Source organism: Halichoerus grypus, chromosome 2 (assembly GCF_964656455.1).
Source record: "Halichoerus grypus chromosome 2, mHalGry1.hap1.1, whole genome shotgun sequence".
NCBI lineage: Eukaryota > Metazoa > Chordata > Mammalia > Carnivora > Phocidae > Halichoerus > Halichoerus grypus.
The window spans coordinates 79,726,722-79,741,245 of NC_135713.1; the positions used below are offsets into that span (position 1 = coordinate 79,726,722).

The 14,524-nt window shown below is 40.6% G+C and overlaps 1 protein-coding gene and 1 pseudogene across 12 annotated transcripts in view; both read left to right on the forward strand.

Moving 5' to 3' along the window:
• The window catches only part of MCTP1 (multiple C2 and transmembrane domain containing 1), a 506,871-nt gene that overhangs the window by 15,547 nt on the left and 476,800 nt on the right, over nucleotides 1-14,524 (forward strand). The window lies entirely within an intron of this gene.
• Nucleotides 3,376-3,683, forward strand: LOC118530799 (small nuclear ribonucleoprotein E pseudogene; annotated as a pseudogene).

The window sequence follows — 14,524 nt, forward strand, 5'->3', positions numbered from 1 at the left end:
CTGCTACCGTACCAATAATTTTGGTACTAGAGCTCTCTTCCTTTCTCTCTCCCTTCCTCACATATTTATGAAATATCCTACGCTATGGTAGACATGGTATCTTGTTAATACCTTGATAAAGAAGACACATCAGTTCCTGCTCTCCGAGAGTTTATGGTCTAGTAGGAGAAATTTCCATTACAGTTTTTAAAATACACAAATCATGTTCCGTTATAATTGTAATAATGGATTCAGAGAAGTACAGAGAACTACAGATAATCAATCGTAAGTGGTCCCAACCTAAGCTTGCAGGAAGGAGAGGGGCAGGGAAGGCTTTCTTGAAGAAGTGACATTTAAGGTGCAAAGAATGAACAGGAGTTGGCCAGATTTGGGGGAGCAGAAGGAAGTAAGGGATGTGGCAGATAGTTCTGGGCACTGGACAGTACAGCAGAAGGCACTTAGAGAAAGTTTGCCCAGGCAGCTGGAGTTCAGTAAGAAGCAAAGTATGGGGGATCAGTCTGGAACTGTTGGCCTGGGCCAGGTTATGCAGGACCTTGTGGGCCATGGGGAGATGTGGACTTTCACAAGTTCTGAAGCCGTCTTGAGAGCTCTGATGCTCCTCTATGAAGAGGAGAACCATCTTCAGGGAGTTCGTGACTTTGGTCTGGGAATAGCTGTTCTTTGCTGCTACCCGTGAGCCACATTGTGCTCACAGATGTGGTTTGTGAAGACGTAGAAATGTTAGTTGGGGCTACTTCCCTCTCCTAAGATGTTGTATTTTAAAAATGTCTGTAAGAAATAGAAATATCTTTCCCCCTGGAAAAACAAGCCATTTCATTCTTCCTATTGCCTTTTTATTGCGCACTGTTGGAAGGTAAATGAAGGCAGGAAATGCAATCTAATCTCCCCTTGTCAGTACTTAGGGGAGAGATTCTCAGAGACAGCACATTTCCCAGCCTAAGTAGAGATGAAAATGAGATAAAGCCCAGTGATTTAGATGTTACAGTGGTAAATTATGGAAGACATATATTTTGTGAGCTTCCTATTTCTTTCCTGAAGTTAGGATGGGGAAAAAAAATGAAGAACCTTGGGAAGGGATTCTGTAAGGAGGTGTACATTTAAATCTGTATATTTTGTTAACATAATCATGGGTAGTTAGGAAGACTGCTTGTTGAATAGATCTGAAACATGGGCAGAGAGATTTAAGTTTTATGTTTTCCTATATATTTTCTTAGATATAAAATCTAAGTTTTATATATTCATGTACAGCCAATATTCACCTTTGGGAAACAGATTGGCTGTAGTTCCTAAGCAACAAGGAAAGCTTAAAGGGTATAAAACCTCACCATGATATTTATTATACAGTGTTGCAGTAGGGAAAAAAAAGAAGGAAATATAACAACTCCTCTATGAGACTCTAGTCCATCAATCAGACCTGAAGTAGTAGTATCAGCAGCCTATTTGCTACTTTATGAAAGCTCAGGGTATGGATTCTAGCATGTCCAGCAAATGAGGGCTCAGAAATTATACCAAGACCTGCCCAAGTGAGGCCTGCCAATCAAGCTTTGATCTCTCCAGCCAACCACAGTGATGACCTGCATTCTCTTCATAAAGAAATACAAATGTACACAAATCCATTATTATTGATTCACCTTCAAGCAAGGAAATCAATGACTTCCAACCCATGGACTCCAAAAACCTCCGTCTGTACCCTTGGGTTAAAAGGAAGACTCAGTGATAGCTCTCATGAAGTAAGATGGCCCCATTAGCACTACAGAAAAAATCAAAACCTGAGTCTTTGAATTTTCAACCATGACCTTTTATATTTATTTATCCCAGAAACTTGCAGGGGACATGGATTGGTTCTCAGAAGGACAGAACTATAGATTGGCTTCCTAGAAAGACAAGCAGATGTGCCCAGAAATAAAAAGCTGGTTGTGGCCTGTAGCATTTACTGAGACCAGTACATAATTGGAACCCTAATTTGGTCACAACTGGAGTTTATTGTTAATATTGGGTTCTGTTGCCTGAGAGTTGATTTCTGTTCCCTTGTATAGAGTCGTCTTTGGGACTGAACCACTGAAAAGCAAGATTTCTTTACTAGAGGATGTGATATGGAATCCTGTTAGTTCTCCTCCTCAGGAGTCAACATTTGCTGCCTATGGGCTACACTCACATGTCTCTGTTCTAGCTTCTACGGATCCTTGCCCCTGCCCTCCAGAGATTTGTCCTCTTAGTTGGGGAAATAGTAAAAATACACAAAAGATAAGTGTCACTATCAGGTACTGTAGACACCCACTGTTAAGTAAATGAAACCATGGGGATTCCTCTTCATAGGAGATACAGAGGCTCAGTTACCTCATGGTAACTGCTGTTGGTCTAGTTTGCACCAGCACTAGTGTGAATAGACTTCTGTCCCCTCAGCTCTCTCTACTAGTTTTCTCTCAGTGATCCCATGGCCATGGTTTAGAAATAAATGTGCTAGAAAAGGTAAAAGCCCACACTCTGGAGTCATTTTGAAGAAAGAGTTTTTGTTTAAGTTAGAAGGCAGTTCTCAAACCTAAGAGGTGGCTAATTCAGAGGGATGTGGATCTGTGCTGTGTGCTCTGGGCCTCGACAAATGGAATCATCCTTAATTCCCTCTAAAAGAAACCAGCCATAGACCTAACCTAGAGCTCCCTGCCTCGAAGCCTGATTCTCTGCTTGGGACAGCAGCCTATGAGAAGGAGGGCAGGTGGAGCTGGGGGTCGGGGGGAGTGTGAGGGCCTGCTGGACAACTGATGCCTGGTGTGCCAGGAGCCAGGAGATGCACCTGCTACTGAGGCTGGGCCTGTGGGTTCTGCCAGGTGGGCCAGGCTCAGGAGCACACAGTGGTTCCCATCATAATGGAACATCTGGGGAGAAGTGGGCAGGGATGCAGATGTCTAATGAGATGAATGGAGCCCAGACAGAGATGTCTTATTAAGGACTCTTTCCTTATAAGTGACAGAAGCTCAACTCTTCCTGGCTATGGCTACAACAGAGGGTATATTGGCTCACCCCTGAAAAGACCCAGAGCAGGCTGGACGCAGAGCTTCAAACAATACCATCAGCTCTCTCTGTCTCTGCCCCTCCCCTCCTTCTTACCTTCGCTCGGAATTCCTTGATTCTGGGCATCCTCCCTCTCAGGTTGTTTCCTCCGGCAGCCCTTGGTGCACAGTTCTTTGGAGGGAGTCTCACTGGAATGATTGGGCTCTTACTCTACTCCTTGTGGCCAGGGGATGAGGTGCTTGGCCAGGTCATGGGTGTACCTTGGAGCCCCAGAGTGAGGGGAACCCAACCTAAACCATGGGGACTGAAAATGGGAGAGAAGTAGGCCCTTAAAGGCAAATCAGATTGCTGTGGGCATTTTCTGAGATAGCATGTGGTCTTTGTCAGCTTCCACCATGGCATACAGTGGCCAGAGCCAGAAAGCACAGAAGGTGATGGCGCAGCCCATCAGTCGCATCTTCAGATACTTGCAAAATAGATCTCGGATTGAGGTGTGGCTTTATGAACAAGTGAACATGCAGATAGAGGGCTGTGTCATTGGTTTTGATGAGTACATGAACCTTGTGTTGGGTAATGCAGGAGAGATTCATTCTAAAACAAAGTCAAGAAAACAACTGGGTCGGATCATGCCAAAAGGAGATAATATTACCCTGCTCCAAAGTCTCTCCGACTAGAAATGATCAATGAAGTGAGAAATTCTTGAGAAGGCCATGTAGTTTGTTTTTTTAAATGTTCTTTTTTGGGAGTATAGTTGTAAAACATTTGTTCATATTGTTTTGATTACCTTCATGTTATTACTAGATGACAATAAATGCTATGGGATTGTTTTCATTAAAAAAATATTGCTATGGGCAAGCAAAAATTTCCCATGTGCACTTGGGGTTGTGTCAATAATCAGCAGATGGGAAGATGAATGATCAGGCATCTAGAACATTGATCTGTGAGCTGCTGGATCTAGTTACTGGCCTGGGGCACAGGGCTCACATCAGCCCTGCAGGAGAAGACTGTTTTTCCTGTGTTTTTAATGTAAAATGAGCATAGTGTATAGAATAAAAAAGTATGTCAGATTCCTTTTTTAATGCCTTTCTATACTATTGTAAAGCCATAGTAATGAGATGAGTAGTTTTAAAGTCAGCTTTGGTACAAATGATAACACTTGAGTTAACTTAAAGCCTCTCTCATTAATTGAGGCCTAGAGTGTTGGAAAAGACCCTATAAATCATACTTTCCATAGATAGATACTGATGCTTGGGGATAAATATACTGAGGAAGTTAAAATACTGTCTTCTCCTTTTACAGAGTCTAGTATACGAGCAAGGCCTGATTTACACCCCACTTAGAAGCAGTTTCATTTATACAGATATGCTTTAGTAGTATTCATCCATCACTGCCTTAGTTTCTCTATTGTCCCGACTGTCACACTCTGGAAAAAATTTGCCTTTCGAGGATCTCTAGTTTCAGTAAAAAGGAAGAGAAGGAATCGTGCAAAGGAAGAACGGCTGAGGCAAGCTGTCCACCCCTGGGGTGAAGACCCTACTGGTTGACTTCACCATGGCAGAGAGAGGACTGGGCAGAGTGTCTTCCGGAGCTCACTAAGGTGCTAGCTCCTCCAAACCCCACATTACTCTTCTGTAAAACTGGGAGAATAACGCACTTACCTGATGGTGTTCTTTAGAGTGAGTTCCTGCCACATGGTAAACGCTCAATACATACTCATTATTCTCCTATGCTGTCTGCCCTCCCCCCCGCCCCCCCCCGTCACTGTTAATAGGCTGTTATTCTCCAACATTTGACTTAACAGGTATTTATTTCCTTTAAAAGTTACACCCTTGTCTTCTGGAGCCTTAAGGACTGATCATTCCTACTTTAGCATGAATCAATTCACTTAGATTCTTTCCTCCTCATTCCTGGATAGAAAACTAAATTTTGATGGAGGTGGGTGAAGTTGGCGGGAGTGGGATGAATTAGCTCGATCTGTCGAATTTGGGGCAGTGACCTGGGCCTGAAGGGCTGCTGCAGAACTTAGTAGTCGGCAGGTGTGCAAAGAGGCTGGAAAATAGTAGAGCTTTGAGTGGAGGTGTGCGGGAAGGGAGAATGCTGTCTGAAGACTTTCTTTGATCCCGAGCTTTGCTGCAGAATGACTGGATCTGGCAAAGGAGTGAGCGACCTACCGTGTTCTCCTCCTGTCCCTTATAATTTCTTGCCCCCAGAACTTGGGCTGGAGCTGCTAGGACTGTATTAGGAGGTCTCATCTGGAAACCAGCCCCATTTGTAACATTGCTTCCCTGGGCCGATGAAGTCAGTAAACAACTTTCTGGAACCTCACCAGTTCAGGAAACCCAGGGGCTGCCTGCACTTTACAGATAATAGTTTTATAATGAGGCCTTCCTACACTTGAAAATGTTTCTTCACCACAGCCCAAGTGGAGTGTCTCCTCCGAAGGGGCCACTTTTAGTTACTCCCTTTGCTTAATATATGCCTTGCACATAGTAGATACCCCACAAATGTGAAATCAAATTGAATAATTAGTAAATAATTTTTCTATTAATTGAAGAAAAACTTTTAACTTTTTTTTTTTTTTTAAAGATTTTATTTATTTATTTGAGAGAGAGAGAGAGCAAGCAAGAGAGAGCACAAGCAGGGTGAAGGGCAGAGGGAGAAGCAGACTCCCCACTGAGCAGGGAGCCTGATGTGGGACTCGATCCCCGGACTTGGGATCATGACCTGAGCTGAAGGTAGATGCTTAACTGACTGAGCCACCCAGGCGCCCCAAGAAAAACTTTTAATTTTTAAAGTATTAGGAGAATAATTAGGATAAATGATATGGTATGACATAAATGAACTTTATCTTTTAGTTTTCTGGTATTTATTGAATAGCTTTGGTCATTTATTAAAAGAGTATCTCAAGGAGCTGTTTAGCTGCAACTTTTTAAAAAAATATTTACCACATCTTTATCAATTTCTTAATATTTATGCAACAGTCAACTTTTTCAAATAAAACATTGCATAAGTCCAAAGTTCTGTTTTTAAAGAAAGGATTTAGTTTTACCATGTTATAAATTGTCAGACTCAGAACAATTACATAAAGTCTGGAAAAAACAAACAGACAAATAGATGAACCCAACGTAAGAAAGTTAAATGCAAACTTTTGTTCACAAAGCCATACGTTTTTGAGTTAGGCTATCTCTTATACTCCTGAGAATATCCCACATTGCTACAACTACTAGAGGGATTTTATTTTTCAAGGTTACATAGACAAAAATCGTCAGTTTCTCAAATACAGATTTAGAATGTGATTCCAAATCTTTCTGTGCTCACAGCTCTGCACATAGTCCTCCCTCGGGTTTTTTGCTGAGAACTGATTTAGGCATCTTCATCTCATTGTTGGTCCTTTTATATTATTTATATTTTTATTTTTGTGTGTCATTTCCTTTCCTTCCTAAAAGCGGGTGTAATGCCTAAGAATGGTGGTGCTTTTGATATCCTGTGAAGGTATTTTCGGAGTGCCTACCTAGGCACTGTGCTAGGAGTAGCATGCAGGGCTGCCCCGCTCTCCTTCACCGTTTCACAACTGGAACGAACTACAAGCTCTCAGAAGTCTCCTTGATTAAAAAAAGTGTCCGTGGATTGTAGACTTCATTTTCAAGAGCTTGATCCTCTTAAGACCTACTGGCAAGAGTAAATGAGCAGGCAAAGACTTAGTGAGAGCAGAGCCATCGTGGAAGCTTCAGTGCTCCAGCCATATCCCCTCCTCTGGTGATGTGCCCTTCGTCCCACCTCTGGGTTTTGTGGCTTCACAGCTGTGTCCCTCACTGGGCATTGCCCTAGACTGTGGGAAACTGCCTCTCCCAAGGTTGGCCCCCTCCAAGGGGATGCTCAGAGCCAATGACTGCTTGATGAGAGGTTAAAGGCCCAGCCCTCCTGTCTCCATTTGGGGCATCTCTGCAGTCCAGGCTCCAATGCTCCCGGTGGGATCTATTTCAGCTCTGGTGAAGCCACACTGTGGGTTACCTTCTCCCTCCCAGCCTTCCCCCCTCACGTCTTTACAGGGGCATCTTAAGGGGCACTGCCTTTACCCCAAAAAACCATCTGCATGCAGCTCTTCATCACAGAGAATGTTTCTAAGAAACTCATTCTAACAGACACCATTGTTGAATTTCTTGAAGTGATCTCTAAGTTTTTGGAAGAAACAATTAGATGTCATGGAAACAATGGCAATGGTTTTGAAGAGTTTGGTGATACATGGACATTCTGAAGACAATCAAGGGAAATTTTGCTGGTATGGTTACGCCCAGGCTTAAAATAACATTTACGGGAGGATGAAGAAACACAAATGTGCCAGAGGGATGGGTGTTAGGTGGCATCAGAGGGCAGTGAAGTTAAAAGGAGATAGACAAATACTACAGGAAATCATTTATTATAGAGTAAAAATTTTAAGTTTTTAAGTAAGTATTTTTAAAAATATCACCAAATGCTAACGTGGGAGGAATCTTTTTTAGCTACAGAATTACATTGTGGCCTGGAGATTCAAATGTTGCAAACAATTAGTTGAAAAGCGCCTACCACTTACTATTCCTATACTATCTCACTGCAAAGATCAGGAAATGATCTTTAGCTGTCAAATTAAGAATTCTGTGAATTGGGTGTTTTTTTATTATTTATAAAATAATAAGGTCTTAAGGTGGTTAAATGTCATTCCTAATAGTACATTTGCCTGGAGTATAGCAGCTACTCAAGTGTTTATTGAATGAATGCAAGAATCGGTGGATAAGGCTAGGAGTTGAATGCAAATCCTGGATTTTTTTTTACTGTTGAGAGGAATGGAACTTACTTCAGAGAAACTGCACAATCTAATGGGACTTCCAATACTTTTGGTTATTATTGCAATTAGGTAAATATGTCATCTTGACTTTTTTTAAAAACATAGAATGAACTTCTAGGAATCTATTGCTGGACATAATCAAAGGTATGAACCAAAATCTCCATGTAGATAATTGTTCATCACTCTGTTACTTTTAACAGGGAAAAATTGGAAATGGCTCAAATATTCAACAATAGGGAAATGCTTAAAGAATTTAATAAACTCTGTAGGTTATTATGTGATAATTTAAAATATTTTCAAAACATTTATTAGTATGCATTTTAAATGAACTTTATTTTTAGAACAGTTTTGTAATTACAGAAAAATGACAAAGATGGTACAGCAAATTCCCATATATTCAGCACTCAGTTTCCCCTCTTTTTTTTTTTTTCCAGAATTTATTTATTTATTTATTTGACAGAGAGAGCATAAGCAGGTAGAGTAGCAGATAGAGGGAGAGGGAGAAGCAGGCTCCCTGCCGAGCAAGGAGCCTGATGCGGGGCTTGATCCCAGGACCCTGGGATCATGATCTGAGCCAAAGGCAGTCGCTTAGCCAACTGAGCCCCCCAAGTGCCCCTCAGTTTCCCCTCTTGTTAACATTTAGCATCACTATGGTACATTTGTTACAGTTAATGAACTGACAATATTATTAACTTAAAGTCCATACTTCATTCAGATCTCTTTAGATTTTACCTAATGTCATTTGTCTGTTCTGGGATCCCATCCAGTATACCAATTATATTTTGTCATGTTTTCTTAAACTCCTATTGACTTTGACAGTTTTTCAGACATTCTTTATTTTTGATAACCTTCATAGGCTTGAGGAGTATGGTCAGACATTTTGTAGAATATTTCTCAACTGGGATTTGTCTGATGTTTTTTTTTCTCATTATTAGGCTGGGATTATGGGGTTTGGGAGAAAGACCACAGAGATAGAGTGCCATTCTCATCAGATCTTATCAAGGGTGCATACTATCCACCTGACTTATTACGGTCAATATGATCCTTGATCACTTGCCGGAGGTAGTGTTTGGCAGGCTTCTGTAAAGTTATCCCCCCACCCCCACACACTTCCCATACTGTATTCCTTGGAAGGAAGTCATTGTACACAGCTTATACTTAGGGATTGGGAAGTTATGTTCCGCTTCTGTGAGGGTGGAGTATTGACATAAATTGTTTGCAATTCAGCAGGAGCGATTTATCTAGTCTCCCTATTATTTATTTATTCAATCATTGATTTATAGCAGTATGGACTCATGGATATTCATTTTATGTGGGTTATAATTTTGTGTTATAACCCAACACTAATTTATTTACTTTTTCACTCGGATTGTTCCCGCTGTGGCTATTGAGAGCTCTTTCAATTGGCTGCTGTGTCCCTTTGGCTTATTCCCATCTTTGTATGTGTATTTATTTTCTTCATTATTTCCTTACTTTCTTACTATAAGATGCTCAAGGCTCATCTGTTGTTTCCTGCCCTAGTCCTAGAAATAACCATTTCCTGAAGAATTCCTAGTTCCTTTTATTGGAGAATGGTATTAGAAACCAAGATTTGGACACTAGGTGTGCTCATTGCTATTGGGAAACATTTTTAGTGGCATAGGACAATGTTTATTATAATGTGAAATTTTAAAAACACATGAAGTTAGATAAACAGTGATGTCAATTGTGTATATGTAAAAGCTATAAATATAAGTTCATAGAAAAATAAAGAAAACAATATCAATATAGCAACAGTTCATTTATCAAAAGATTGTAAGATTTTTATATTTTTATACTTTTCTTCCCCCCTCTCCACCCCAGTTCTGGATCATGAATCATACATCTGGCAATTACAAAAAAGAAACAACAGCTAGTGTTTTTTTTTTAACCTTAAAATTATTTTTTTAAAGTAAAATGAGGCACAGAGCACCTGGGTGGCTCAGTTGGTTAGGTGTCCACCTCTTGATTTCAGCTTAGGTCATGATCTCAGGGTCGTGAGATCAAGCCCCATGTCTAGCTCCATGCTGAGCACAGACCCTGCTTAAGGTTCTAGAGGGGAGGGGGGTGGGAGGATGGGTTAGCCTGGTGATGGGTATTGAGGAGGGCACGTTCTGCATGGAGCACTGGGTGTTATGCACAAACAATGAATCATGGAACACTATATATAAAACTAATGATGTAATGTATGGGGATTAACATAACAATAAAAAAAATAAAAAAAAAAAAGATCCTCTCTCTCTCTCTCTCTCTCAAATAAATAAATAAATAAATAGTAAAATGAGGGAGATCTTGTTAATGTTACTCATCTCCTCAGACTGTATTTTACCAATCATTAAGCAACATTCTCAAGGTAGATACCATGAATTGAACCAGAAGCTGTTATCAGCATCTGTTCTGAGGAGAATTTGAGGACAGTTAATGTAATGAGGGAAATTTTCCAGTGACCACAGTGTGGTGAAATGTCTTACCAGTATTAAAATAATTCAAAAACATTATTCTTATATCAGGGTTTCTTAAACTTCAGCACTTCATCGTTTCTGCCGCACCTACCCACCACCTGTACAATATGTATTTAATGGTTTTCTCTAAACTGATTTTTTTAAAACTCTAGGTACACTTAAGAAAATTTTTTTCACTACCCAAAATAAAAATCTCCTATCATGAATAGAATGTGAACAGAAAACAGATTACATTGGAACAAAACGATGTTATTAAAGGTAAAAAAGTAAAGTGAACGGTGTGCTGATGTAAAGTCAGCATGTAAAAATATGGCCTAAAATTTCTTTATGGTTTTGGACCCTACTTCAGCACCTCATCTTGGTTTTTCTTGCTCCCTCCAAATAAGCTACACTCTTTTTTTTTTTTCTTAAAGATTTTATTTATTTATTTGACATAGAGATAGACAGAAGAGCACAAGCAGAGGGAATGGCAGAGGCAGAGGGAGAAGCAGGCTCTGCACTGAGCAGGGAGCCCGATGCAGGACTTGATCCCAGGGTCCTGGGATCATGACCTGAGCCAAAGGCAGACGCTTAACCATCTGAGCCACCCAGGCGCCCTACGCTACACTCTTCTTAATTTAGAGCCTTTTATTGGTCACAACCCTCCCCGTTATGCGTTTCTTCTGCCTGGACCATTTAGTTCATGTCTGCTCATTTGCCAGTTATCAGCTCATCCTCAGGAAAGCTGTTCTCTGTCTTCCTGACTTGATCAAATCCCCAATTTCAGTTCTTTCCTTCATATATTCTTCTTTGGAGCACTCTTTCCACTTGGGATGTTATAATAGTGAGATTATTTGAGTGCCCATCTTTTTCAAAGATTTTATTTATTTATTTGAGAGAGAGAGAGAATGAGAGACAGAGAGCATGAGAGGGAGGAGGGTCAGAGGGAGAAGCAGACTCCCTGCCAAGCAGGGAGCCCGATGCGGGACTCGATCCCGGGACTCCAGGATCATGACCTGAGCCGAAGGCAGTCGCTTAACCGACTGAGCCACCCAGGCGCCCGAGTGCCCATCTTTTTTAGTTTCCTCCATGAGGGTGTGGATCTGGTCACACTGTTGTATTCCAAGCATGTTGGATTGTGCCTGGCCTATAAAAGGAACTCACTAAATACTAAAATATATGAATAAATGAACATAACACTCCCTAAGTGTTTGACATTATGATTGGTGAATTCCAAACATTCCTTGTGAGTGTAGTATTTTTCCTCTCTACTTAATTTGTTTTTTTTCCCAGGTCATGTTGAATTTGACTAATAAAGAGGGATAGGAATAGACACCAACTAGCTTTTCGTGTCCCTGAGAAGGATTTTGAGGTTCAAGCCTTGTCCTCCTCCCTACTCATCTCAGACTCCTGCTGGCAAGTTTGGCAGCTTGCTCCCATCTGGGTTCAGCAGTGAGAGGTGGGTAGGAAGAGCGAAGCCGGAGTATTTCTCCTGACACCGCTCTGCTTCTTGGAGAGGCTCTGGCCAGGGTAATATGTCTCCTATGCCTCCAGGCCCCGCACCCCCAACTCATTCCAGTGTGATACTTGCTTCACTGGGTGACCTCAACCACTGGGCCCCAGTCACCTCCTCCCTCTCTCTGTCCATCCTAAGGGCGACAGTCACTGTCTGCTTTTGCCAAACTCTGGGTTGCCTTGTGGTCCCCTGTTTGGCTTCTTGGCTTTTCCACCGTCCGTGCAGCCAATTCCCCACATTATATACTCCCTTTGCTTCAAATACCCAGAGTGGTGTGTATTTTCCTTACTGGACCCTGACTAATATAACTCTTCAGAAATCGGGCTAAAAAGAGAAGGAGGAAACAAACAAGCCTATACATCACTGTGATTGTAATGAAAGTGATTTCTTTAGTAAAATAAATACATAAATAAAATCTTTTGCAACAGTCTTTCACTATCAAATCCCAGGAGTGAGTATGGCCCACAGCCTAATATGTAGACCAGTATGGGTGTCCTGGGAATGGTCTGCTGGCAGGCAGGCCCTAGACCAGCCCTGATAGTGTTGCGTGCACTCCAGGATAGTTTCCTAACACCTTGCTAGAAAAGAAACCCTCATTTATTTTCCTTCTTTTTTTAAATTTAATTTTATTTATTTACTAAATTTATTTATTAAAAGTTTTTAAAAATTTTTTTTATTATGTTCAGTTAGCCAGCATATTTTCCTTCTTTATTTCTTTATTCCTTCTTTCTCTTCTTTCCTTCCTCACTCTCTTTCATCCTTCTTCTTTTGAGAAATATCAAAGAGTAGATCAAGGAACAAAGCAAAAGAAGAAAGGTGTAAGGCGACTCAAACTAGGGTTCTGCCCATTTAGGTACCATGTGGCAGAACCTGATGTGGAATTTTACTAGAAGAGTTCCATGAAGTACAGTTTTTAGCCCTTTATTTAAGAGCATCTGATGTTTCCGATTAGCCATCGATGCCCTGAGCTGCAGGTGAACCACCTTCCCTTGCACTGGTTTATGGCTAAACTTCCTGATTTAGTGCTAGTATGCACACATTGCTTAGGGAGGGCAATGACTCACTGATTTTTGGGGAAGAATCGTTGAGAAGTTCTGGAGTCCAATCCTTAAAGGCAGGCTGCATTTTGATGCTAGGGGAATTAGCCTGCCTTTAATTCCTGGTTCTCTGACCCTCTGCTTTATATGTAATAACTAACCTTTGTTCTTTGGGTTCCTGTTTAAAATAGGAAGCATAAATCACAGCACTCTAATTTTATCTTTTCTGAGAAAAGGGTTAACACCAGCTCTTCTTAGTGTCCTCAGTGTACTTTCTAGCCTCAGGCTCTAGGACCTATAACTTTCCCATTCTTCTTAGGGCTGGGGGTGGGGTCAGTGCACTGCGGGTGGGAGGGAGGGTACCATCCTGGCTCTGCAATGTCATTCAGTTTATTATCTTCCTGCTCTTGAATAGAAAGCTTTTAGTCTTATTTCCGTCCCAGCCCTAGTATATGGTCAGGAAATGAAAGAAGGAATTCTAAGAAGGACCACTACTCAATTCTTTTTTATTGAAATCCTATCAATTCTTTAAAATTGAGGGAAATGCTAATATCCTCAACTGTGTCTGGTTATTTCTATTTAGCAGTGTAGCTCTCCATCACATGGTGAAGACTGGCTCTTTGTCAGGCACTGGGCTAGTGCTGGGAGTACAAACAGTAGTGGTAAGATGTGGTTGCCACTCTTGAGTTGACAGCCTAGAAAGTTATTTGTTCACCTTTGGAGAGATCTGTATAGGAACAAGAATGTTTAACTCATATAATCTCCTACAACCTCTGTAAGTTTGGAATACAACACTGGCTTTCAACTTTTCATGATTATGCCCATGTTAAGAAATACATTTTACAGCAGACTCTGTACACACACCCATGTGCACACACACGGTTTAAAATTCAAGAAAATTCACAAAGTAACCTCTGATGTTTTCCATTCCAGTCCATTTTTTAATAGAGTTGCCGGTTTGACCATTTTATTGATTTCATGACCCACTGATGGGTTGTAACCCACAATTTGGAAAAAGCTGATGTCAGTATAATTTGGAATTGTTATACAAATTAGTATAACAATGCTCCCAAAAGATGATTAATTGACTTGGCTAGATCGGAACTGAGAATGCAACATCCTGGAGTTTTCTCTCCTGCCTCTAAATTTCAATAGCACCTATGTAGATATTTAACTTGGCAATTAATATATGCATTGGGTTTTGAAACATATCTTTCTATTGTCTTAAACACTAATTAAATTTTTTTTGGTTATTACTTTGTTTTTTCTCACTATATTTTAAGCATCTCAATATATAGCATCCATGTCTGTGTTTCATTATAGCCCATGTGACTCACTATAATAACTTACATAGAAGAGTCAATGTTAATTTTATTTGAGATTAGATACTGAAAGGCATCATTTGTAGATGATCAGAAAGGACGACAGGCTTTATTAATAGTTAAACTTGAGGTTAAGGTATAAGCTCTGGATCTAGTCTTCATGGGTTGGAATTCTGGCTTCACCATTTACTAACTGTGTGCTTATGCATGAAATGCTTCAATAGTTTATGGTTTGGGAGACTAAGTTATTCACATTTTTATTGACTGAATTTTTAACAGGTGTAGTAAACTTGTCTAGCGAGTTAAAAAATCTAGGGATTTATTGCTGATTCAATAAAAAGTTAATATAATAATAGGTA